We start from the raw sequence: 25,726 nt of genomic DNA, 5'->3' as shown, positions 1-25,726 counted from the left end.
CTCAGGAAAAGTAACTTAAAATTTCTAGCCCCCATCTGTAAAAAGTGATGAAAGTATGACTTGTTTACCCCCAGATTACTTAGAGAATTATAGCAACCCCTCCCTCTACCCCAAATCTTCCATTGCCTTCTGTTGCTCGCACAGTAGCTTGACAAAAAGGACCAGTGCAGGAGTCCACAGGTCCTGAGTTTTCCACCCTTGCTGTCAGGTCACATGCCTTCTGCCCAAGACCTCTTCTCATCCACACCTGCAGCAAGTGCCCTTCATTCTTAACTGCTTAGCTTGCACACCACTGTCCTCCACTTTGGTGAACTTCACCTTCTGCCACGGCATGTGCTCTACACCTGCATGGTTGTACCTAACCAGCCACTCACCTTGCGTCACGGGCACGGCACCTTTCCAGTGTAGGTGCTTTGCGGCGGCTGCCGTGAAACTATGCGCAGGTGTGTGACTACACAGCCCACAGAGGGCCCTGTGTACCACCGGCATTCAGTAATCCTTGCTGACTGGAGTTTCCAGTTGAGTTCCTGTGCCATGGTTTGAGCTCATTTCCTCCAACCCCACAATCAAGAAAAATGAGTTTCAGAGCAGGTCCTCGGGTCCTCCAGTCAACATGCTGCACACAGAGACAGTGCAGAACCTCTCCTGAGTCACAAACGAGACACCAGAAAAGCTGGGGCCGCACCCAGATCTCCACACACTCCAGTCTCTTTCTAACTCCCTATAGGATCTTTGCTCTCTATAAAAAATGGAAAATAACTTATCAGAGCCCTCTTGACAATAATTTTTGTTGTGGCTTTTCATGATACACTGCTTTTTTCCTCCTCTTTGAGGTCTAGTTCAATTTCATAAATGGGTTATTTGTTAAGAACAAATAAACATTGCACAACATAAACAGTAAAGCAGCACTGTGATTTACAAGGAAAAGAACCACTTTGAGCAGCTCTAGCTTCCTTGAGCAATAGCTGTCCAACACTACCAGGTAGCACGACATGAGAGTCAGGACTCCTGCTGGCGTGCCTGAGAACTGTGAGTGAGTACACGCAGAGCCAGGGAAAAGCTGGCCTCAACCTCCCAGGCTTCCTGGGTTTGCCTTTCTGCCTTGTTCCTGAACACTGCTGGCCATCTGCTCACACACACCACGTGTAGGAGGGACCTGAGCTCTCTCTCCTCAGGTGCAGCAGAGGCTGACAGAAACAAGGGCTTGGGGGGATGAATCTCAGTGGGTCCAGATCACAGGGACTCAGGACTGCTCTATGTTCTTTTCCTCATCACCCTTCTCACCACTTTCCAAGGCCAGACCTCCCAAAGGTAAGAACTTCCTGGTGATTATCGAATTCCAAGATCTCTTGCAGACAAAGCAAATCAAATTTCCAGGAGCGTGGTCCAGGGTGTGAACAAGGATTCCAGGGGGTTCTGATGACTGGACAGCCAGCTCACATCCCTGTGGAGGGAAACAGCTTTGCGTAGCAGTGTTTGCATTCAGGGGTAAACGTGGTGCTACCACTGCCCACCCGTGTGCCCTTTGCTGCGCCTTTAAAGGCTGGGAGCAGCTTCCATGCAGGATGAGCCCTCCTGCCCATGGTCTCTCTCACTTTTCCCTCAAGGATACCAGCTGCAGCAGGCCTTCTCCTAGGCTAGCTTAATTCCTGGCTCTCTGTACCCACCCTGCAACTTTCTCACTTCAAGGTGAGATTTAGGTCTGGCAGGTGTGTGGTGGGGGTAACTGACAGGACAGCAGGTCTGACATCCTTTTTGTGGACTGAAGGTATTTAGGCCTAAACAGTTTAGGAAGAATGGCTCTCTCCACACTCCTCCCCGCACCCTGTCCCCAGCTGACTGGTGTGTCAAAGCTCCAGGTAATGATGAAGGTGATCTCTCCTTGGTCACCACAGACACACCTCAAAGGGTTTTGTTCCAGACCACCGTGATAAAATGAGTACCACAATGAAGAGAGTCATAATCTTTTTGCTGGTGGCAGGTCTTGCTTTCAATTTGTAAAAAAAAAGAAAGTAAAGAAAAGTAAAGAAAGGCAACTTCTGTAAAGTGCAATAAAATGAGGTTTGCCTATATTCCTTATGCCTTTATGGCTCTGGGGGAAAGAAATGTGGTCTGAGGTGGAATTCCAGCCCTCCTGGGCCCCTTGGCTAATAATAGATTCCAGCACACTGCACACTATCACAACACAGGTGCTATATAAATTACATTAATATTACTTTCATGAGCTTAATTGAAGAGAAAGACCACACATTTCCCATAACAGACTCCTAAGCAGGATTCTTATTTGTTTTTATTTTTTGTATTAGTTTCAGGTATACAAAACAACATAATGATTAGACATTTATATACCTCACAAAGTGCTAACTCCAACAAGTCTACTACTCCTCTGACACCGTACATAGTTATTACAATACCATTGGCTATATTCCCTATGCTGTACTTTACATTCTGTGAATATATATTTTAAATTATAGTTGACATTCAATATTATTTTATATTAGCTTCAAGTGTACAGCATAGTCTTTGGATATTTATTTGTTTTTATCATTTTTTCTTTCCTGCCTAAGCGAGTGGTTTTCAAACTATGATGCACCTGGTGAGCTTATGAAAAATGAAGGTTCCTAGCTTTCTCTGCAGATACCGTGAATGTAAGGTATGAACTGGAGCCCAGGAACATGCAATTTTATCAAGTGCTATGGGAGATCTGGGAGCATTCTTGGAAAGGATGGCCCTCAGGGAAGCCGAAGTGGGGCCGGCAAGGCCATGGCTGCTCCAGGCAAGGCTGCAGATGGGAGCTGCGGCTGGAGCTCAAGCAAACTGGTCCACACATGGAGGAATCTGGGGTCACAGTCAGGCTCTTAGCAAGCCCCAGGTTTCACGTTTAGGTTAAGTGATATAGCAGGGTTAGTGCTGGACAGCCTACCCTGGGGGGAAGCTGGAGGGGCCCAGGCTTTTGCTGAGGAGTGGGCAGACACCTGGCCTCTGGTGGTATGCCGGCTGCAGAAGCAAGGCTAACTTAAAGCAAGTGGGCTAGACAAATCCCCAGCACCCAGCCGTCTGCCTGACGCGGCATAGGTGCTCTAAATGCATTTGTTGGAGGGAAGAAGGAAGGAAATAAAATTGTAGGTGTCCCAATTTAGGCACTGAATATTGCAAATTATTTCTAATTGCTTTCTCCTTTAAAGTGACTTCGTCCATGCTGCAACCCTGCTTTGAATCTTTCATAGTCATGACATGGCAGAATGGTAGGTTGACGGTGGCTAGAGTCAGATGAGCAGGGGAAGGAAAGGAGGGCCAGGTGGCCATGGCACAAGAGTATCAAATGGACTATGTATGTGAAAATATTTTCAAAACTTCCATACCCTGCATATCTGTTATGAAGTATTCAGTTGCTTGATGATCAGAATATTTAAAAAAAAAATAAAATAAAACTTTAGAAACATTAAAATCCATTTAGTAGAATAATTAAACTGGAAAGGATTATAACCAAATAATTAAACGTGACCATTGCCTCAAAGATATCCCCTAATTGCCCCCAAAAGACAGTTGAGAAGTGTCCTTTTAGCAAGCCCATGAGCCTTCACTGTAAATAATACTGTATATTAAAATGAAGGCAGAAAGGACCACAATGATATCTCACTGTGGTTTTGATTTGCATTTCTGATAATTAGTGTTGTTGAGCACCTTTTCATATACCTATTGACTATTGGTATATTTTATTTGGAAAAATGTCTATTCAGATTCTCTGCCTTTTTTTAAATTGGATTTTCTTTTCTCTTGAGCTGTATGGATTCCTTATATATTTTGGATATTAACCCCTTATCAGATATGTGATCTCCCATTAGGTAGGTTGGCTATTTATTTTGTTGATGGTTTCCTTTGTTGTGCAGAAGTTTGTTTCTAGTTTGATGTAGTCTCACTTATTTATTTTTGCATTTGATGCCTATGCTTTGGTATCAAATACAAAAAATCATTGCCAAGACCAATATCAAGGAACTTTCTGCCTGTGTTTTCTTCTAGGAGTTTTATGGTTTCAGGTCTTAAGTTTAAAGTCTTTAGTCCATTTTGAGTCAAGTTTTGTGTGTGGTGTAAGATAGGGGTCCAATTTTATTCTTTTACCTGTGGCTTTTCAGTTTTCTTAACACCGTTTATTGAAGAAACTGTTATTTCTCCATTGTAGATTCTTGGCTCCTTTGTCATAAATTAATCGACCATTTATATATGGATTTGTTTCTGAGTTCTTTATTCTAGTCCATTGATCTGTTGGTTTTTATGTCAAAGTCATACTGTTTTGATTATTATAGCTTTGATTGAAATCAAGGAGTGTGATGCTTCCCACTTTGGTCTTCTTTCTCAAGATTGCTTTGTCCCTTCAGGGTCTTTGTGGTTTCATACAATTATGTGATTGTCCTATTTCTGTGCAAAATGACATTGAAATTTTCATAGGGATCGCATTGAATCTGTAGATTGATTTTAGATAGCATTGACATTTTAACAATATTAATTCTTCTGATCCATGAACACAGAATATCTTTCCATTCATTTGTATTTTCTTCAATTTCTTTCCTCAATGTCTTGTAATTTCCAGTGTACAAGTTTTTCACTTCCTTGATTAAATTTATTTCTATGTATTTTATTCTTGTTAATGCAAGTTTTAAAAAGGTTTTTCTCAGGAATTTTGCTTTTCTAGTATAAATGTTAATGCTATAAATTTTAATCTAAGCACTGCATTTGCTGCAGCCAAAAGTATTGATGTTTTATTTTCATTTCTGTTCAGTTCAAAATATTTTCTAATTTTCCTTGAGACTTCCTATTTGATCAATGGATCATTTGTAAAAATGTTGTTTAATTTCCAACCATTAGTATAGATTATAATTTTTTAAATTTCTAGTCTAATTTCATTATGGTCAGAAAACGTACTTTGTATGATTTCAATCTTTTTACATTTTTAAGGTTAATTTTATAACTTAGGATATGTTTTATCTTGGTGAATGTAACATGTGAACCTGAAAAGACTATGTACTCTGCTATGACAGATGTAGAGTTCTATCAACAAATTAAATTTAACTGGTTAATGATGATGTTAAATCCTTCTATATTCTTGCTGATTTTTTGTATCAAATTCTCTCAATTACTGGGAGAGGAGGGTTGAAATCTCGAAATATCATTGTGAATTTTTCTGTTTCTCCTTTCAGTGCTGTCAGCTTTTGTTTTGTGTATTTTTCTACTTTGTTTTTAGGTGATAAAACATTTCAGATTACTGTGTCTTCTTGGTATACTGGTATTGACCTTTTCATCACTATATAATCTCCACCTCTGTCTGTGATAATTTTATTTGCTTTGAAGTTCAATTTGGCTAATGTTGATATAGTTACTGCAACTTTCTTTTGATTAGTGTTTGCATAGTATCTATTTTTTCTATCCCTTTACTTTTTTTTACTGTGGTAAATACACATAACATAAAATGTACCATTTTAACCATTTGCAGGTGTACAGTTCAGTGGCATTAAGTACATTCACATTGTGGTACAACCATTACTACCATTCATCTCCATAACTTTTCAACTTCCCAAACTGAAATTCTGTACTCACTAAAAAATAACTCCCCGTTCTTCAATCCCCCCAGTCCCTGGAAACCATTATTCTATTTTAGGTGTCTATGAATTTGACAACCATGTGTGCCTCATATGAATGGAATATAGTTACCTTTTGTGTCTGGATTATTTCACTTAGCATAATGTCTTCAAGATTCATCTATATTGTTGCATGTGTCCGAATTTCCTTCATTTTGAAGGCTGAATAATATTCTATTGACTATTCCATTGAAATATACCATAATTTATCATTTACTGCATCAATGGACATTTAGATTATTTCCACTTTTTGACTATTGTAAATAATGCTGCTATAAGCATTAATGTATGAATATCTATTTTAGTCCCTGTTTTGAGTAATTTGAGGTATATAAGCAGTAGTACAATTGAAGGATCCTATGGTAACTTTATGTTTAATTTTTTTTAGGAAGTTCCGTATTATTTTCTACAGTGGCTACATCATTTTACATTCCCATCGGCAATGCACAAGGGTTCCAATTTTTTCCACATCTTTGTCAGTGCTTTCTATTTTCTGTTTGTTTTTATATAATATCCATTCTACACTTAATACACATACTTTAATCCACATACACTTAATACACTTAATGCCTTGTTATATGTCCTCATATTTTCCTGAATTGCTTCCTTATCCCTGACCTCCTAAACTACGTGGCCTCATCTCTCTGCCTCTCAATGTCTAATACAGAGCTTGGTACACAGTACGATTCAGTGAATGGTTGGTGAATAAATGAATGGTTAAACAAATACATGCCTGTGAGAGCAAGAGCATTAACAGTGTTTCTAGCTCATGATTTTGCCACTCCATTTATCCCTGTTTTCAAAATATATTTTAAGGCTTAGTGTTTTTACTGGACCCCAAAAAACAGGTCCTTGAGTCTCAATGTCATAAAAATGAACACTGAACTCAAAATAAATTTGAGTTGATAGATTTATGAGAGAGAGCGAGAGAGCGAGAGAGCGAGAGTGAGAGCGAGAGTGAGAGCTAGAGAGAGAGAGAGAGAGAGAGAGAGAAAGAGAGAGAGAGAGAGAGAGAGAGAGACATGTGTGCATAAGGGAGCATGAAAAAAACATGCTCTTTGAAGACTTTTTTGTGACAAGATTATATAGGCCATCAAAAGTGTGAAGGAGCTGCACAATGAGGATGTGACTTTGGGTCCTACAACTGCTGTCAGGTCATTTGTTTCAGGTGATCACAAGATGTTGTCTTTCATGGTTAATGGTCCCTGCAGGAGGTCCTGAAAAACAAAAGCTCACACAAACATGTCGGTCAACCTTTGAATTTTAAGTGACCAGTCCTAAATTGCAAACTTAAGATATTATTAGTTTCTTCCTTAGAGGCTGTTGGCATTGAGTTAAACCATAACTAGAATGTCAGCAAGGAGAGAAAGGGGCCGACCAGAGTTAAAATGAAGTCTGGGTATTAGACAAGCTGGAGTCTCCCAGTTTTTAGCTATTTTATAATATCGCAGTACGTGGTCTGTATTGGCGAGTGGTCCATGTGAGCTTGAGAAAAAATATACTTTCTGTTATTTAATGATACTGTATTGATAGAAATGAGCAGGAGAAGGAGAAACCTAGCCTTGGTTAGAAAGCCCCTTGCTGCAGCTCCTACTTGGGTCAAGACCCCTTGTAGCAGCACTCACTTAGGGCACCAATGCCTTACTAGCCCAGCAGGATTCCAGGCTCACACACCCCCTAAATCAAAAGGATGTGTTGTTAACAGCCAAAGAAGGGAGGAAGACATCCCACTTCTCAGAGTACACATCCTGCTTATCAGGATTATTTTCGTGAGCTTCTCAAAAAAATCCTAAAAAGAAAATTGACAGACACTACCTTGAGAATCAAAAGGGAGGACTAAGTATCTCAGTGAGAAAGAGAGGCAAAGAAAAGGGAGAGGGGGGAGGCAATCCCCCTCTTATAGAAATCAAAGCCTTTTGACAATGTAAGGAAAGGACTTTCCCCCTCTTGGGATTGGTCTGCTCCACATCTTGGAGTGTATCTGCCTTTACTAACAAACTTACTACTCTACACTTGCACAAAATGCTGTCTCTTGACTGAATTCTTTCCCTCGAGAAGACAAAGAACTGAAGAATATTATCACAATCCGGTAACAGTATTCTATAAAGGTCAACTAGGTCAAGTTCATTGACAGAGTGCTAGGCAGATCAACTTTATCATTGCTGATTTCAGACTGCTGGGTCAATTAATTACTGAAAGAGGTTTTGAAATCATCAACTATAACAGTGAATTCATCTATTTCTCCTTTTACTTCCATTTGTTTTTACCTCATGCATGCATTTTAACAATGTTGTTATGTGCATACACATTTAGAATTATGTCTTCTTAGAGAATTGATGCCTTTATCATTACATAATTACCTTTGTTATGTCTGGTAATTTTTCTCATTCTGAAGTCCGCTTTGTCTACTCCAGCTTTCTGTTTATTAGTATGAGCATAGTATATCTTTTTATACCCATCTACTTTTTCTTTAACCTATCTGGACTTTCACAATACTGAGTTTCTTAGAAAATGTGTAGTAAGGTCTTTATTTATTTCTTATACACTCTGACATTCTATGCCATCATGTTGGTTATTGCTTAATATGTGTTAAATCTTTGTTTCCTTTATTTTCTTATTTTCCCACCTTTCCTGGTTTTAACTCAGCATTTTAGATGTCTCATTTTATGTCCTCTAGTAGCATATTGAAGGAGGAATATGTCTCTGTGAGTCCCCAAGTGATGTAGGGGACTTTGGAGTGAGTGAGTGAGTGTCGGGATCGTGTTTCGTGAGACCGAAGAATGGAAACACGGACCCAGGAGAGGCAAAGAGTTTTTAAAAAGGATAGTTTATTGAAAGCAAAGGGTCAGAGCTGCAAGCGGCGGGGGTCCCGAATGGGGGTGCCCAGTGACTGAGGCAAAAGCTCTTACTTTTATACCTTCCCTTGCCTGTTTGGGAAAGGGGAACTGGTGCCTTCTATTGAAATTCCTCTGTCAGGTTTGTTCTGCTTGCCCATCCTGAAGGAACTAGCAAAACAACCCACTCTTATCTATGAGATCTGCTCCATTTGTCAGGCCAAAAGGAATTTTATGATTAACCTCAAGGTCTTGTTACATAATGTCCTGGAGCAAAGGAGTGGTTTCAAAATCTGGAGTTTTAGGATATGGCTGTCTTTGTTTATTCCACCAGGGACCTCCCTGCCTACCTAGAGACACGCTAGCTAACCTGTCTCAATATCAATTATACCTTTAAAAAATTAGTGGTTGCCTGAGAGTTTGAAATACACATTTTTAACCAATCTAAATCCATTTTCAAATAATATTATACCTCTTGATGTTGTAAGGGAGGACATTTTTTCTTCTTCCCTTCTAGGTTATTTGGCTGGTTTAATAATTAAGTTGACATAAAACAGATTACAGGAGAAAAACAAATTAAATTTGGTCAAATTAAATTTTTATGGGAGCCCCATAAAAATACGAGACCCAAAGGCAATGAGACAGTTTGCTTGCTTAATGTCCTTAGCTAAGGAAAGGAGTAGGGGTCTGAAGTCCAAAGAGGAGAAAAGCCTTTCATAGCAAGGTGAGAGATGTTTAGAAAATGAAGATTGTCCTGTTATACAGAGAGGTTTCTTAGTTAGAAAGATATCTTTGTCAATAGCTCTCTTCCTGTTAAGGCCCCAATGTAAATTTAAGCAGTTGAGGGGGAGGTAAAGAGCTTTTCCAGAACCTATTGGGTTTTGATTGCCTTAAAGTACTCTTCATGCCAAAGTGGCATATTTTGTGGTGACAAATTCTACTCCCTTTCAATGTGTAGGGCAGGTAGTTTTTAATCAAGTCCTCCCACTTCCTCCTTCCCACTGTTAAACATTTTAACTTCCATGGCTGAAAGTCTTGAAAAGAAAGGGTTTATTAGGACATTGCTAGAATAAAAGAAAACCAGTTTTGGGGCATGGAGTGTAAACTACCAGCAGCATGGCTAGGTAGGAAATATAATATGTGCATTTTCCTGGAGTTTGCAAGTGTGGACGGAAACCTGACAAGCTCAAGAGACTAAAAACAACCATATAGGTTGGTGTGAGTATAAAAATTCCTAACTAAGGTGGGCCATGGCCAGAAGTCACATCTTTGGCCTGTAGCTTCCTTGACAAAAGTCAATATTTACCTTAAGTGAGCTTGTCTGTCATCCTTTTGCATCTAAGATAACATACCCGTTGGAATGTCAGAGTAATCACTTTTTTCAGACCCCCACAGGGGGCACAACCCACCACACCAGAGCAGGAAAGTACAAAATCTTTCATTGTTATCTTTTTCTCTAAATACCATCTTCATGTGCTGTGGAATGCTATTAACTATCCTGTACCCACTAATGTAAAAGAAGTGTGTGTCTCTCCATTTTACTTTTTATCCAATCCCAGAGATTTTCCCCCTTTGCTTTCTCCCACCCCCTTAATCTACAACCAATGGATTTCATGTAGCCTTTCCTCCTATTTTTACCAGAGAGTGGACCCTTCTCAGTGACAAGTCCTGGCTTGGCTATCACACAGGGCTTTGAACACAGAGGAGCCTGGGAGGAGTCCAGGCTTGATTCCCACACCTGGGGTTGAATTCGGGCCTCAGGGAGGAGAACAGGAAAACTCAGCTGTTAACGTTCCTGGGGGTTGGGCCCTCCTTGGTGCAGTGTCCAGGTTCTTAGCATGTTGAGCAAAGAACTGAATGAGATACCAAGGTAAAATAGTGAAAGACAAGTTAATTGGAAAAAAAGGTACACTTTAAAGAAATAGAAGCAGGCCCAGGCAGAAAGCAATGGCTCAAGGGCCATTATTAGAAGGGACAGTACACTCCAAAAAGTTTGAAGCAGGCCCCAAGGAAAGGAAAGGCAAAAAGGGAGTAAAAGGCCCAAAGGCTCAAAGGTGGCATTATTAGAGAAAAAAGTACACTCCACAGGGTTTGGAGCAGCCCCAGGCAAAAGCAAGTCTTTAAAAGGCATGGCTCACAGGAGCCTGTAGGTTTTCTCTTGAATGGGCTGTTCTTGCCCCGGTGTGGAACCACTTGATTGACACCTGTGATTGACAAGGGACTATTACCTGATCTCTTTAGACTACACATGTTCTCTGTAGTTTAAAATTGTTAACTACAAGCTGATTGGCCCTTCTCCTGTACCTGGGCTTTCTAGGGCTTTTTAGCTTGGCGTTGTTATAAGCTGGATAGCCCTGCCCCTCTATACCTAGGCTTTCGCAGGCTTTTCAGCTTAAATGTCTTTGTTACCAGCTAAACGGTTCTTCCCCACTACGCCTGAGCCAATTACTCTGGGCGGTCAGCTTGAATAAACTTATTTCCTCTGGCTTTGTTATGGTTTCCGCCATAATCCTTCCACTGTGGCCATTTTCTGACTGCCTATAATTTTTCTATCTCACTTTGATTCTAATGTATAAAATAAGTTGCAAAACAGCCATTTTCTAGAGCATTTTCCCAATCCGTTGAGACTTTGCTTCCCAGCAATTGTTATCAGTCTGGCTCAAATAAACTCTTACTTGCTTTCTCTTAGGCTGGATGTTTTTTTTGTCGACACAAACCTTTTTATACATCATGTAAGGGGAAGGAAAAAGATGTAAGCCATCTGAAAGAATTTCCATGAGCTATAAGCAAAGGGATAGGAGAAGGTAAAGCCAGGCCAGCTCTGCAATAGGCGCAGAGTCCGCCAAAAGAAATGTCTGCTCCTGTGGAATGGCAGTGGGCAGCAGTCCTATAAGCTCACATGCAAACAAGAGGAGGCTCCTGGAGTTCAGTGGTGCCATCTGCGGAAATAGCCACCTGGATATTAATCCTAACTTCCAACAGACATAGAAGGAATGTGAGCAGTCTTTTGTTAGCTGGCCCACAGCCATTATCAGACTAATAGTTATGTCTCTTTTTCTCACTTTCTGGTCCCTGTAATTTATTTAGAACATCTCATAATTTTCTCCTTGTCACCACCCATTATGACATTGCCCTCATTTATTTCACTTTCCATATGCTATAATCTCCTAATAGATTATTATCTCTTTAAATAAAATATTTAATTCTTTTAAAGAAAATATTTTATTTTACCATCATTTTTTTCTTTATCAATCTTCCTTTGTTTATGTAGACCTGAATTTCGAGCCTATATCATTTCCTTCTCCCAGAAGAACTTATTTTAGCATTTCCTGCAGGGTGAGAGGCAATGCAGTTCCTCAGTTTCTGTTGTCTTCTGACATACCTTGTGATTTTAAATTCAAAGTCAGATATGATTTATTAAGTGATAGGAACTGTGGTAAATTGGCCTTTAGTGAAAAGGTTTATGTTAATCTGTCTAGAAGTTTAATGTTCGCTATAACTGTAGGTGGTACAAGCTTCAAATTCTTCTAGTGTTCTTTTCTATCTTCCTTGTTAACTTTCTTATTCCCCCAATACTAACCCCCTACAGAGTGTCTGCATCTTGCAGCTCTTTCATCTGTGTTAAACTAAAAATCTTTACCGTGACAGAAGTCTTTCTTTTATTTAAGTAAGATTTTATTGAACCAAAAATGCTAGCCAAAAAAGAAAAAGAAAAAAGAAAAGATCCTTCTTAGGGCATTGAGTCCAAAGCCACCAGCAACATGGCTAAAAAGAAAAGACAGCATGTCTGCCCTGTCCCAGAGTTTTGCAAGCTGTTTTACACATCAAGTAGAGGGGAGGGGAAAGAAAGCGGTAGTCTGAAAGAATTTACATTAGCTATAGGAAAGGGGTTGGGTGTAAAGATGAGTGTAAAGCAGGGTCTCTGGTTCCGCTCTTGGCAGGTGGACATAGAATAAGGTGAGGCTGAAGAGGAACACCAACAGAACCATGGATAAGAGGTTCATACCACGGTATTCTCACTGGCGGCTGGGTTGGAAATACAAGAAGCAGGAGCCACACGATCCGCAATGACCTTCACTTCTCAGCCAACTGCCTTGCCAGCGTGGCCAAGGCAGTTATATCAGTGGCTAATGGCTAACTGGTTACAGCTGATGGCCATCTGATTACAGCTGATGACCATCTAATAATCGAGCCAGCACCCCTCCACGTGAAGCCAAGAGCCTGGAAACTGTTCTCTGGGACTCCGTCCCTACACTCCACCCCTCCAGGGTCTCTCCTCACACTCCATGCAGCCAGCATCCTTCATGAGGGGCCCTGTGCAAGGAACCTAGCCCACGAGAAAAAAGTTTTAGTTCAGTTCAAGAAATGTCCCAGGGGGTGTCCCCCAATGTCTACTTATATAGCCATTGCTACCTGGAGTGGTGAATTTTCCCTGGCAACCTGGGGCTGAACTAACAGGCAGTTCCGAGCCTATCTGACAAGATGACTGATTCGCCACACCATTGAAAGTGTGGGCCCAATCCACTATCGTATTAGCCCATAGGCATCTACGGGTGGAAAAAAATAGTAGCCAAAGGAACCAACAATGGCAAATCCTTTCCATCTGGGAGGATAGATGCCAGCTTTTTGTCCTGGGAAAGGAGGGTCGCTGCTACTGGCACATTTCCCAGTTTGTGGTACCAGACCCTTACGGCAGTGTTTGGGGTCCTTCGCATAATTTCAACATGTAGCAGAACAGGGGACCCCATAATAGGCCATAGCGAGAGAACATCGGTTCCCTGCAAAATCATCTCGGCATCAGGACCTCCACATACCACAGTCACTTGTGGTGGCCACTCGGCCACCACCCCTGGCGTCACTTGCAAATCATGGGTCAAACCAGCCCCCCTGGGGTTATCAGGCCCAACCACCAACAGTGGGGGTCCACCAAGGCCAGGTGCATGGCTGCTGTTCCCCTGCTTTCAAGCATGTGGGTGCTGACAGCAAAATGTTTCCATTTCTGCCATAGTCTGGCTTTAACAGAGTCTCACTTGTGGTAACCTGTAACTGAATGGGAGAGGCTGTTTGATGTAGCAGAGCTTCTACTGGTGCAGGCCCTCCCTTCCGTGGATCTCATTCAGGATTCTGAAGACGTCCCACAGACGTGCATCGTGGGAGGGTGTTTTGACACCCAGAGGCCTTGTTTCAAAAGGCTGTTGTAGGGTTCAGTCATGTGAGCTGCTTGTGGATTGTGTGGGGTATGAAACAGCCATTGTATGTCCATCTTGGAAGCCCAGTGCTACACTCCTGCCCCATAAAATGAGTACCCCTGTCACTTTCAATGACTTGAGGGCGCCCATAGAGGGCACACCGCCGTGTAAGAGTGACCATTGTATGCCGCTGATCCACAGCCAGACACAGCCAAGCAAACATCAATCCCGTAGCAGTGTCCACTGCTGTGAACACGTACACAGCACTGTGGGCCTCAGGCAGGGGTCCAATGTAATCCACTTGCCAGCAAGTGAGGGGCACCCACCTTCGCATAATCTGCTGTGTTTCCCAGGAGAGTTCCACTGTTGGGGGCTGTCTTGGGCACAGATGGCACAGTCATAGCAGGCATCTGCGATCTCCTGCCATTTCAAAGGCAGACCCGAGCATCTGCTCACCTGCCATATGGTTCGGCTTCCAGCGTGCTGCAATTTCCTATGCAGCCAATGGGCCACATCAATGGCAGGGGCCTGTTCTAACCATTGGACCTGTGCTAGGGCACCTGCTTCCTCATTACCTGGGGACACTAAGGAGGAGTGACCTGCACATGCATTAGGGTCACCTCCTTTCTCTGCCTTAGGTCCCAGAGGTCATGCCACATGGCTTGACCCCACAGTGGACGGTGTCCTACCAACCAGTTTTGGTGTTTCCACATGGGGAGCCACAACATTAGGCCCTGGAACACCGCCCAGCTGTCAGTACAAATAATTAGGGACCCTGGCTCATGGCTGGTTATCATCCATACAGCCCGTAGCTCAGCCCACTGGCTACTCTGGCCCATCCCAGTATCAAACCAAATGGTGTCTGTTTTGGGCTGCACACCAATAGCCGTCCAAACGGCTGCAGCTCCCCGGCTAGAACCATCAGTATACTAGGCATCTTCAGGTACAGTGGGATGTCTTTCTCTGTAGGGCGCGGGCTCCAAGTTCTCCCCCCTAGGGAGAGCACTTGGTTCAGCCTGGGCTACAAGCTCCATAGGCCCCAAGACTTGCTATAGCTCTATGCTCAAAGGGCTTGAACTAAGGGTGTTATGTTGCTCCAAGTAGCCTCCACACTTGATGAGGGTGGTGGTCTGTGCCACCCCTGTTTTGGGTTGTTGGGGCCACATACGGACCCACCCCTGGACGGGATATGTTGTTCGAACAAACACCTGTGCCATTCCTGTAATGGCTTCTGTGACCACTAAAGCTGCGTACACAGCAGCCAGTTGTTTCTCTATTAGAGAGTAGCGGACTTCTGCTCCTTTCCACAACTGGGACCAAAATCCCACTAGCGACCAGAGATGCTCTTGCCATTGCCAGAGGCCCCAACCGTACCTCTCTTGGGTTACGTGAACATCAAGTTCAAATGGGCGACCAGGGTGTGCTACTTGTAGGGGCTGTTCCTGCTGCTCATTTTGTGGCAACACAGACTTACTCTATAGCTTCTGTCCAAGACCATGAGGCCCCCTTATTTATCATGGAATACCAGGGCCTTGCTATTTGTGCTAAATGGGGTAAAAACACCCAGCAATACCTCAGCAGACCCAAATATGTCTGCAGTTGGGAGACCTTGGTCGGCCAGGGAAATGTTTGTATCTTATCAATAATTGCTTCAAGTATGACCTTTGTCTCACTCGACCACACAACACCCAAAAACTTGACAGATAAGCCAGGGCCTTGGACGTTTTCCTCGTTCACCGCCCAGCCACACAACTTCAGGTGACAGAGAAGAGAGGGAGCTGCTTGCTCTAAATCTGAAAGAGAATCAGATGTTAGTAAAATATCATCAACACAGTGAAACAGGACCACAGAGGATGGGTGATCCCACTGTGCCAAATCCTGGGCTACGAGCCCATGGCAGATAGTGGGGCTGTGCAAGTATCCTTGTGGAAGGACTTGAAAAGTCCACTGCCGCCCATCCCAAGTAAAAGCAAACTGCTCTTGACACTCAGGTGCAATGTCAATGGAGAAAAAAGCATTTGCCAAGTCCACTACATAGTGATATGTTCCCAGGCGGACCGTCAGACGATCCATCAAATCATGAATTGAAGGCACCACAGCATGCAAAGGTGGCGTCACCTTATTCAACTCCCTATAGTCTGCAGTCATTCACCAGGTGCCATCTGGCTTCTTGACTGGCCATACTGGGGAGTTAAAGGGACTGTGCGTTGGCCTCACAATATATGCCTTCTCCAAATCCAATATTGTACGACCAATCTTCTCCTGTCCTCCTGGCAGGCAGTACTGTCGCACTGTAACCACGCTCCCAGGGCTGCAGCAACACTTGAGGAGGGTGGTGAGCATGCCCACGTGTCACTGCTTACACCACCTGGATCCGGAGAAGGAACTCTCCAACCGACGTCTGTAAACTGAGGCCATGTAGGATGTCCACTCCTAGAATATATTCCGGAACGAGCGGGACATACACCTTGTAGGTACCCTGGCGTGGGGGAGTAGGGGGAAAGCCTTCCTATACCCAGTGGTAAGGAAACAGCTTTTACCATCACAGTCTTTCCCAAGTAGCCATCAATGCAGATTGCTGGTCCGGGAAATAGTTCTGGGTTCCCATAAACAAGACTGCAGTCTGCGTCAGTGTTAACTAGGGCCAAAACCCTCTGCACATTAGAAGGGAACCAATGTATGGACAGTTCTATGTGGGGCCTCTGGTCCCCGCTTGTCACCTCTGATGGGGTACCTTGCCCCCGCCCCCATCAAACTGGAAGGAATCGGCCTCAAGTTGCCTCATGAAATCCTGCAGGGACATGGGTCGCACTTTCCCAGACTTCCCCTTTGGGCTTCACCGGAATTGCTGTTCCAGACACAACTGTTTCCAAAGTTCCAACAAGAGTGCATTGTATTGCTGGTCTATTTTTTCCTGATCAACTCCTGCTGCCACGAGATCAGGTCACATTTGCACATCTTTGCGCGTGTTACTTTCTGAGGCCTGTGATCTCGTTTCCTTATTTTTGACTTGGGCTTCCAGGCCTTAATTTCTCGGACCTCCTGTCGTAACTACCTTTGCTGCCGGCTTTCAGCATCCCCCAGGGTGGCCATGGTGGTGGTAACTTCATGGATTTGCCGCCCCACATAGGGCATAAGAATGGCTACCAAGGATCCAAAAGCATTTACAAGGCAGTATCTAAAATCAGATCTCTCATGCTGGTTGTAAAATGCTCATCATCCGGCCCCCGCGTATTAGGGTTGAACATAGCATGTCTCATACCCATTTCATGGAGGGTTTGAGCAAGTTCAGCATACGATTGAGATTTACTCACAGTGTCTGGCAGCTTGCCAGCCTGTCCCCATACTGTGCGTACCGCAGCAGTGAGCCACTCCATTAGAGTGTGGTTGCCCTGGTCTTGGGCCAACCTATGGCAATTCTGTAACCTTTGTCGCAGGGATGGATGCACTGCCATGGAGGCTAGCTTTTCCATTTCGCCTGGAGAACAGAGAATGTTGTCTGCCCCCTCATCCCATAAATGTAGCAGCCAAACTGGGAGCGGCTCTTCAGGGCACTGTCGGCATTACCTCCCCAGCTCCTGCAACTCAGTGGGAGTATTAGGGGTGTGAACTCTTATAGGCTCCGTTAAAACCTGCAGGGCCCTTTCTATGCTGGCTGGAGAGCCATCCACATCTTCCCACCCCTCCACGGGGGTCCAACGTCTGAGAACTGTGACTACTGGGTACCATACAGAATGTGGGGGCTACATGTCCGCCTGCCCAGAGTCAGACATCATTCTTACCTGGCCAGAAACCTGTTTGCCACGCCAGGTGTCCAGGTGGGTGGTGGCCCCAATATAAGATGTCCACAATTCTAGGAGCCTACAGCAGCAGCAGACTACCAAAAGGCAGGCAATGCTTGCTATGGCCAAGAGGATGGTACGCCATCAGGAGGCTTGAGAGAACCACCAATTTACTGAGGGGTCAGGTTTCTCCCAGGCAGATCACGTTTACTGTTCCCCGTGCTGTTTGAGACCCTGCTCGCTGCGCCAAGTGTAATGCAGGGTCTCTGGTCCCGTTCTTGGTGGGTGGACGCAGAATATGGTGAGGCCAAAAAGGAACACCCATGGAGCCATGGATAGGGGGTTCACACCACTATATTCTTCCTGGCGGCTGGGTTGAAGACACAGGAAGCAGGAGCCACACGATCCGCAATGACGTTCGCTTCTCTGCCAACCACCTTGCTAGTGTGGCCATGGCAGTTATATTAGTGGCTAATGGCTAACCAGTTACAGCTCATGGCCAACTAGTTACAGCTGATGGCCATCTGATTACAGCTGATGGCCATCTAATAACCAAGCCAGCACATTTCTATGTGAGGCCAAGGACCTGGAAACTGCTCTCTGGGACTCCGTCTCTACAATGAGCCAGCTCTGGGATTGACCTGGAGTCCACATAAACAAATATCTACTCATGTTGATTGGCTGTGGCAACAGTCCAGAAAGCCCTCATGTGAACAACAAATGGAGGCACCTGGAGTTAGATGGTGCCTGGCTAAAATAATCTACAGAAATAGCCACCTGGAAATTAATCAAAAGTTCTGTCGACGAAAAACATCCAGCCTAAGAGAAAGCTTGTAAGAGTTTATTTGAGCCAAACTGATGACAATTGCCGGGAAGTAAAATCTCAACGGATTGAGAAAATGCTCTGCGAAGTGGCGGTTTGCAGCTTATTTTATACATAGAATCATTGGAGGGTTACATGAAATCCAGCGATGGTGGATTAAAGGGAGTGGGAGACGCAAAGCAGGGAAATCTCTGGGATTGGATAAAAGTAAGTTGGAGAGACAGGTAGTTCTTTTACATAGGTGGGTGCAGGATAGTTAATAGTTTGCTTTTTAAGGCACATAGAAATGGTAATCAGGAGACAAACATAATAATGAGGGATTTTGCAGTTTCTAGTTCTGGTCCGGAAAAAGGATTACTGACATTCCGAGGATGTCATCTTAGGTGCAAAAAAGACAATAGACAGGCCCACTTAAAGGCATAGATTAACTTTATGAAGGAAGTTTTTGTCTACAGATGTGCCTTCCCACCATGGCCCATTTTAGTTATGAAATTTTTTTATGCTCACGCCATCTTATGTGGTTATTTTCAGTCTCCTGAGCTTGTCAGGTTTAATATTTTTTCCGTCCACAGTTCGAGCAGGCAAAACTGGAATGTGAGCAGTCTTTCGATGGCTGGTAAGTAGCCATTAACAGACTAACTGTTCTGTTCTGGCCCCGTAATTGAATTTAGAACATCTCAGAATGTTCTCCTTGTCAGCTGTAATCCTCTGTTATTATACTGGAGCTCTGTTCGTGTGGTGGAAAGGATGTCTTCTATAATCTTCTCATTAAATCCTAGTCTTTTAGTAAACTTCTGTCTCTGGGCTATGGCCTCCAACAGTGTTAGCTTTTTACTTTTTCAACCTTAGGTTAGATAGACAGGCTGGGGGAGGGGGGCGGGCTGGAGTGGGAGAAATCCCCTCCCCCAGGAAGGATGGGGCTCTGGTAGTCTTTTACCATGGAAGGAGGCCAGTGTTAAGTGGAGAACTCTGGGCACATTTCACAAGGATTACTCTTCCTCTCCCACTGCACAGCCACTAGGGTTTCTTTATTAAATCTTCTTCATGAGAACATGGTGTGTACCTGGACTGTGGGGTGCCTTAAGACTAAAGTTCCTAGGACCTTCTCACTCTCACATCAGTCCACACTCAGCCTCCAGGAGTTTGTGAAAATTGCCATTTAAATGAAATCTAATCATTTTATGGCTCCAATAGCTTCTGCTCTAGGTGAGCAGATCTGGGCTATGGCTCTGGATTTGCCAGCTCTCCAGACAGTATGTAACTAAACTGAAGCTCTCAGTGCTACCATCAGGAAACATATGAGCAATCTTTTTTGTGGTCTCTCTTTAAAATTTTAAAAATTATTTCTTTATTGGTAGCTACATGCATTTACATCACTAAATACACAGAACATTATAAAAGGTGTACTTAAAAAGACTTTCACTATATTCCCAGTTCGCACCACCATCACTCATGGGTAACCAAGTTAGTAGTTTCTTACTTGTCCTTCTGCTTTCTTTGTGTACATACAAGCATTGTAATAGTATTTCTTAGTCCCTACTCCATTTGAATAAATATAGCACATCGCACCACCCATTCTGATGCTTCCTTCCTCTTTTCATCTGATCAATATCTCTTGGAGATATTTTCACTTCAGTTCACGAAAAATTACTTCATTTCTTTTTGTAGCTGAAGAAATCCCATTGAATAGATACACTGTCACTTACTGATGGATATTTGAGGGGTTCAGAATAAGTCACCCCAAGATGTGGATTATTTTGAGCTAAAAGCAGCTGAGACCCTTCAGGCTCAAGAGAAACTTCTGCTTCCCTCCTTAACTGTCTAGAAGAATTTAATTAGAAGCTGGGCCCACAATACGAGTTGACATCAGAAAGGGCTTTTTATCTATCTGTATGGCAGGGCAAACTAATAATTACTGAACGTAGGCTCTCCCTATAATTACCTTCTGAAAGCCCAAGGTGCCTTACGTCACTCAAGCTCGGAAGGTTTTATACTCATTTTCCCTTTCTGTCTCTGAACCTCTCAGGTATATGTGGTTTCTGACTCTGTCATGTATGTGGGGTTCCCATACATATGTTATATATTAAATTTGGTTAGTTTCTCTTGCTAATCAGTCTCATGTCTATTTGATTGTTATAATACATCAGCTGAAAGAACCTTGAGAGGAAAGCTTCTTCCTCTTCCATAGTTGTTTCCCTTTTGCTAGAAAAACCTGCTTTAATTAATAACCTTACGCATATGTTCTTTTGAGCACACAAATGAATAAATTCTCAGAAATGGCACCCAGAATTAACAGTATCTCCACCTGTCCAAGTTCTGTGCCTTTTCCAAGCTGCCCTCCATAGGGTTGACACTGTCACCAGTCCAAAGTTTGTGTGCTCAACACTTCAAAAGGCCAAAACTAAAAACATCAGAGTTTGGAGTAAGGGTACCAAGAAGGTACCAACTGAGGGGGCAGCCCGATGGCTCAATTGGTTAGAGTGCAAGCTCTTAACAACAGGGTTGCTGGTTCGACTCCCACATGGGCCAGTGAGCTGCGCCCTCCACAACTAAATTGAAGACAACGAGCTGCTGGTGGGCGGCTGGATGGCTTTGCTGGTTAGTGTGAGCTCTTAACAAGGTTGCCGGTTCAATTTCTGCATGGGATGGTGGGCTGTGCCCCTGTAGCTAAAGATTGAAAATGGCAACTGGACTTGGAGTTGAGCTGCACATTCCACAACTAGATTGAAGGACCATGACTTGACTTGGAACTGATGGGTCCTGGAAAAATATACTGTTCCCCAATATTCCCCTATTTAAAAAAAAAACAAGAAGAAGGTACCAACTGGGAAGATGGGAGCCCTAATCCTCAAATCCCTCTTAAGTACAGAATTCAGGCTTCTTTTATGTCAAGGGGAGGGAAAATGGGAAGGGCTGTTTTTGTAAAAAATCAAGCCCCAAGCAGAATTCCTCTAAGATTACATGTCTAAAGCAGGAGCTATTAGCCCGAAGGCCATGGGAACAATGCAGAATTGAACAAGATGGAATTAGAGACCCAGCTTGTCACACTGTTATAATCCCCCCTTCCTCTCTCTCTCTCTCTCTCTCTCTCTTTAAATGCCTCAATTTTGAGGAAAATAGGGCAACTAGGTCCAGTTTCAATTAAGAGGGAGAATTAACTTTTAAGATGGAGTCAGATTTGTCTATCCATTGTGCCCTTCTTATCTGGCTCTTACAATCTCACATGCCCACCTATTCAAGATAGTCCCTGAGCCTTAGAGGGGGCATTCTGGTGTTCAGTTTACAAGCAGAGACCACAGCAAAGGTAAAAGAAGCAGCAGGCCAGGATACCTATACTCTCACATAAGATGAAGTCATTTGTTATGTCATCCCCACAGTGATGAATTGGCCACTGTACAAACCCCTCCTTGTTCAGCTAACAAGCAATCTAAAGCAATCCCATTGTTTGAGGACCCACATGCCAAGTACTCCAAGGGGGTCTGGTAGAGTCTTAGAGCTTGAACAGTACAACCAGACAAGTGGCTGACTATGTGGGTTAATTCTATAACATTAGTATTTGATAAGATTTATGAAAACAAAAGAAAAACAAAGGCTAATGATCAGAGCAAATTATAAACCAGTTTCTGAGTCTGTAAGACCGCCAATCAAGCAGACCTTCAGAGGCAAGTCTCCAAGCTTCACTTTTGCTGAATGAAAGCAGGCAATGACAATCCAACAGATTCTCCTGGTCTGCAGTGCAAACATCTCTGATGATGTCATCAGGTGCTCAGGTAAACACTGTGTGGCTTACACAGATCAGTTCCTGAGATCTTACAAGCATGAGCTGTTGTAATGATTTTTCCGAAGTTTACATCATGTCCTCTATCGTGTTTCCCCCAAAATAAGACCTAGCCAGACAATCAGCTCTACTGCGTCTTTTGGAGCAAATATTAAAATAGAACATGGTATTATATATTATATTATATTATATTATATTATACCCAGTATTATGTTATATTATATTATATTATGTTATATTATATTATATACCCGGTCTTATAGTAAAATAAGACCAGGTCTTATATTCACTTTTGCTCCAAAAGATGCAGTAGAGCTGATTGTCCAGCTTGGTCTGATTTTCAAGGAAACACAGTAGCTGCAGTCTGCAATTGCAAGGCTCGGTTCAGAAAAACAAAACAAAACAAAACAAAACAAAACAGTTTTAGTTCTCAATAATGCCAAGACAAAGAATGGGAGAAAAATGAAACACTAGTTCAGAGAGTTGCAGTCAAACACATTCACTAGAAAATACAGGATCCAGTCCAGTCCACGGTGAAAAATAAAACATTAAAGACAATTAACTAATTAAAATCCATCCCCGAACCCATCCCTCATTTAGAAGCCATCAGTTTCTTCTCTGTATCTATGAGTCTATTTCTGTTTTGTTTGAATGTTTATTCTGTTCTTCAGATTTCACATATAACTGAGCTCATGCGGTATTTTTTTTCTCTGTCTGCCTTATGTCACTTAACATTGATATACATATATATATATATATATATATATATATATATATATATATATATATATATCACAATTTCTTTATCCAATCATTTTTTGATGGGTGTTTCTGTTGTTTCCATATCTTGGGTATCGTGAATTGTGCTAGAGTAAGCATTGAGGTGCATAATCTTTTCAAATTATTAACAGTGTTTTGGATTTTTTTAGATAAATACCCACAAGTGGAATTGCTGCATTATAAGGTAGTTCTATTTCTAATCTTTTGAGGAGCCTACATACTGTTTTTCATAGTGGCTGCACTGATTTGCTATCCAACCAAAAGTTCACAAAGGTTATCTTTTCTCCACATCCTGGCCAACAATTATTTGTTGATTTTTTTCACAAAGGACAGTCTGAAGGAGTGATGTGATATCTCATTGTGGTTTTAATTTGCATTTCTCTGATGATTAGTGACATTGATCATCTTTTCATATGTCTAATGGCCATCTGTATGTCCTCTTTGGAGAAATGTCTGTTCAGGTCCTCTGCTTATTTTTTAATTAGATTGTTTATTGTTTTGGTGTTGAGTTGTATGAGTTTTTAATAAATTTTACATATTAACTCCTTATCGGATGTACTATTGGCAAATCTCTCCTCCCAGTCAGTAGGGTGTATTTTCATTTTGTTGATGGTTTCCTTTGCTGTGCAAAAACTTTTTAGTTTGATATTGTTCCATTTGCTTATTTTTTTTCTTTTCTTTCCCTTGCCTGAGGAAATATATCAGTAAAAATATTACTAAGGACAATATTTGAGAATTTACTTCCTATATTTTTTCTTCTAGAAATTTTATTGTTTCAGTTCTTACATTTAAGTCTTTAATCCATTTTGAGTTTATTCTTGTATATGGTATAAGAAGGTGGTCCAGTTTTATTTTTTGCATACATCTGTCCAGTTTTCCCAACACTATTTATTGAATAGACTATCTTTATCCCAATACATATTCTTGCTTTTTATAGTCAAAGATTAAACGACTATAGAGGCATGGATTTATTTCTGGGCTCCCTCTTCTGTTCCATTAATCTCTTTTTTTTTTATGCCAGTACCATACTGTATTGGTTACTATGGTCTTGTAGTAGAATTTGATATCAGGTAGCATGATACCTCTAGCTTCGTTCTACTTTCTCAGGATTGCTGTGGCTATTTGAGGTCTATTATGGGTCCATATAAACTTTAGGATTATTTGTTCTAGTCCTGTGATTCATGTCATTGGTATTTTGATAGGGATTGCATTGAATCAATATATTGCTTTGGGTAGTATGAACATTTTAACTATTAATTCTTCCTATCCATGAGCATGGTATATGTTTCCATTTCTTTGTATTTTCTTTAATTTCTCTCTTCAATGTCTTATAATTTTCTGAGTACAGGTATTTACTTCCTTAGTTAAACTTATTCCTACATACTTTATTTTTATTGATGTAATTGTAAATGGACTTGTTTTCTTAATTTCTGTTTCTGAGAGTTTGTTATTGGTGTTCAAAAATGCAACCAGTTTCTGAATATTAATTTTGTATTCTGCTATTTCTTAAATTCATGTATCAGTTTTAATAGTTTTTCTGGTAGAATCTTTTGGGTTCTCTCAATATAGTGTCATGTCATCTGCGAATAGTGAGTTGTCTTTCTTCTTGTATAATTTGGATGACCTTTGTCTTTTTCTTGTGTTATTGTTATGGCTAAGACTTCCAGCACTATGTTGGATAAAAGTGGTGAAAGTGGAGAGCTTTGTCTTTTTCCTGATCTTAAGGAGAATGCTTTTAGCTTTCCCCCATTGAGTATGATGTTAGCTGTGGGTTTATCATATATGACCTTTATTATATTGAGATATGTTCCCTCTATTCCCACTTTGTGGAGAGTTTTATCATAAATGGATGCTGGGTTTGTCAAATGCTTTTTCTACATCTATTAATATGATCACATGATTTTATAATTTTCATTTTGTATATGTGGTGTATCACATTAAATGATTTGCAGATATTGAACCAATTTGCATAACAGGAATGAATCCCACATGATCACAGTGTATGATCTTTTTTAATGTATTACTGAATTCAACATGCTAATATTTTGTTGAGGATTTTTGCATCTATGTTCATTAGGGTATCAGTCTATAATTCTCTTTTCTGGTAATGTCTTTGTCTGTTTTTGGAATCAGAGTAATGGTGGCCTCGTAAAATAAGCTTGGAAGCTTTCCCTTCTTGAATTTTTTGGATTAGTTTGAGAAGAACAGATGTTTATTCTTTTTTGAATGTTTGGTAAAATTCACCTGTGAAGGCTTTTTATCCAGGGTTCTTGTTTGTTGGTTATGATTCAATTTCACTAGTAGTAGTTGGTCTGTTCAGACTTTCCGTTTCTTCTTGATTCAGCCTTGGAAGATTGTATGCTTCTAGGAATGTATCCCTTTCTTCTAGATTGTCCAATTTGTTAGCACATAATGGCTCATAGTATTTTCTTACTTTATTTTTATTATTTATTTATTTATTTATTTATTTATTTATTTATTTATTTTTTATTTCTATGGTGTCCATAGTTACTTCTCTGCTTTCATTTCTTATTTTATTTATTTGGGTTCTCCCCCACCCACCCCTCTCTCTCCTATGAATTTCCCTCTTAGAACTGCTTTTGCAGTGCCCCATAGATATGGGGCCATTATGTTTTCATTTTTGTTTGTCTCAAGATATCTTTTGATTTCTTCCTTGATCTCATTGTTGACCCATTCATTATTTAGTAGCATGTTATTTAGCCTCTGTGTGTTTGTGTGTTTTTTAGTTTTTTTTTCTTTTAATTGGTTTCTAGTTTAATACCATTGTGGTCAGAGGAGACACTTGATATGATTTTAATATTCAACAATTTATTGAGATTATTTTGTTGCCTAACATGTAGTCTAGCTTGAAAAATGTTCCATGTGCACTTGAAAATAATGTATATT

The sequence above is a fragment of the Rhinolophus ferrumequinum genome, unplaced genomic scaffold, assembly GCF_004115265.2.
Source record: "Rhinolophus ferrumequinum isolate MPI-CBG mRhiFer1 unplaced genomic scaffold, mRhiFer1_v1.p scaffold_84_arrow_ctg1, whole genome shotgun sequence".
Lineage (NCBI taxonomy): Eukaryota > Metazoa > Chordata > Mammalia > Chiroptera > Rhinolophidae > Rhinolophus > Rhinolophus ferrumequinum.
Note: the sequence above shows the minus strand (reverse complement) of the source record.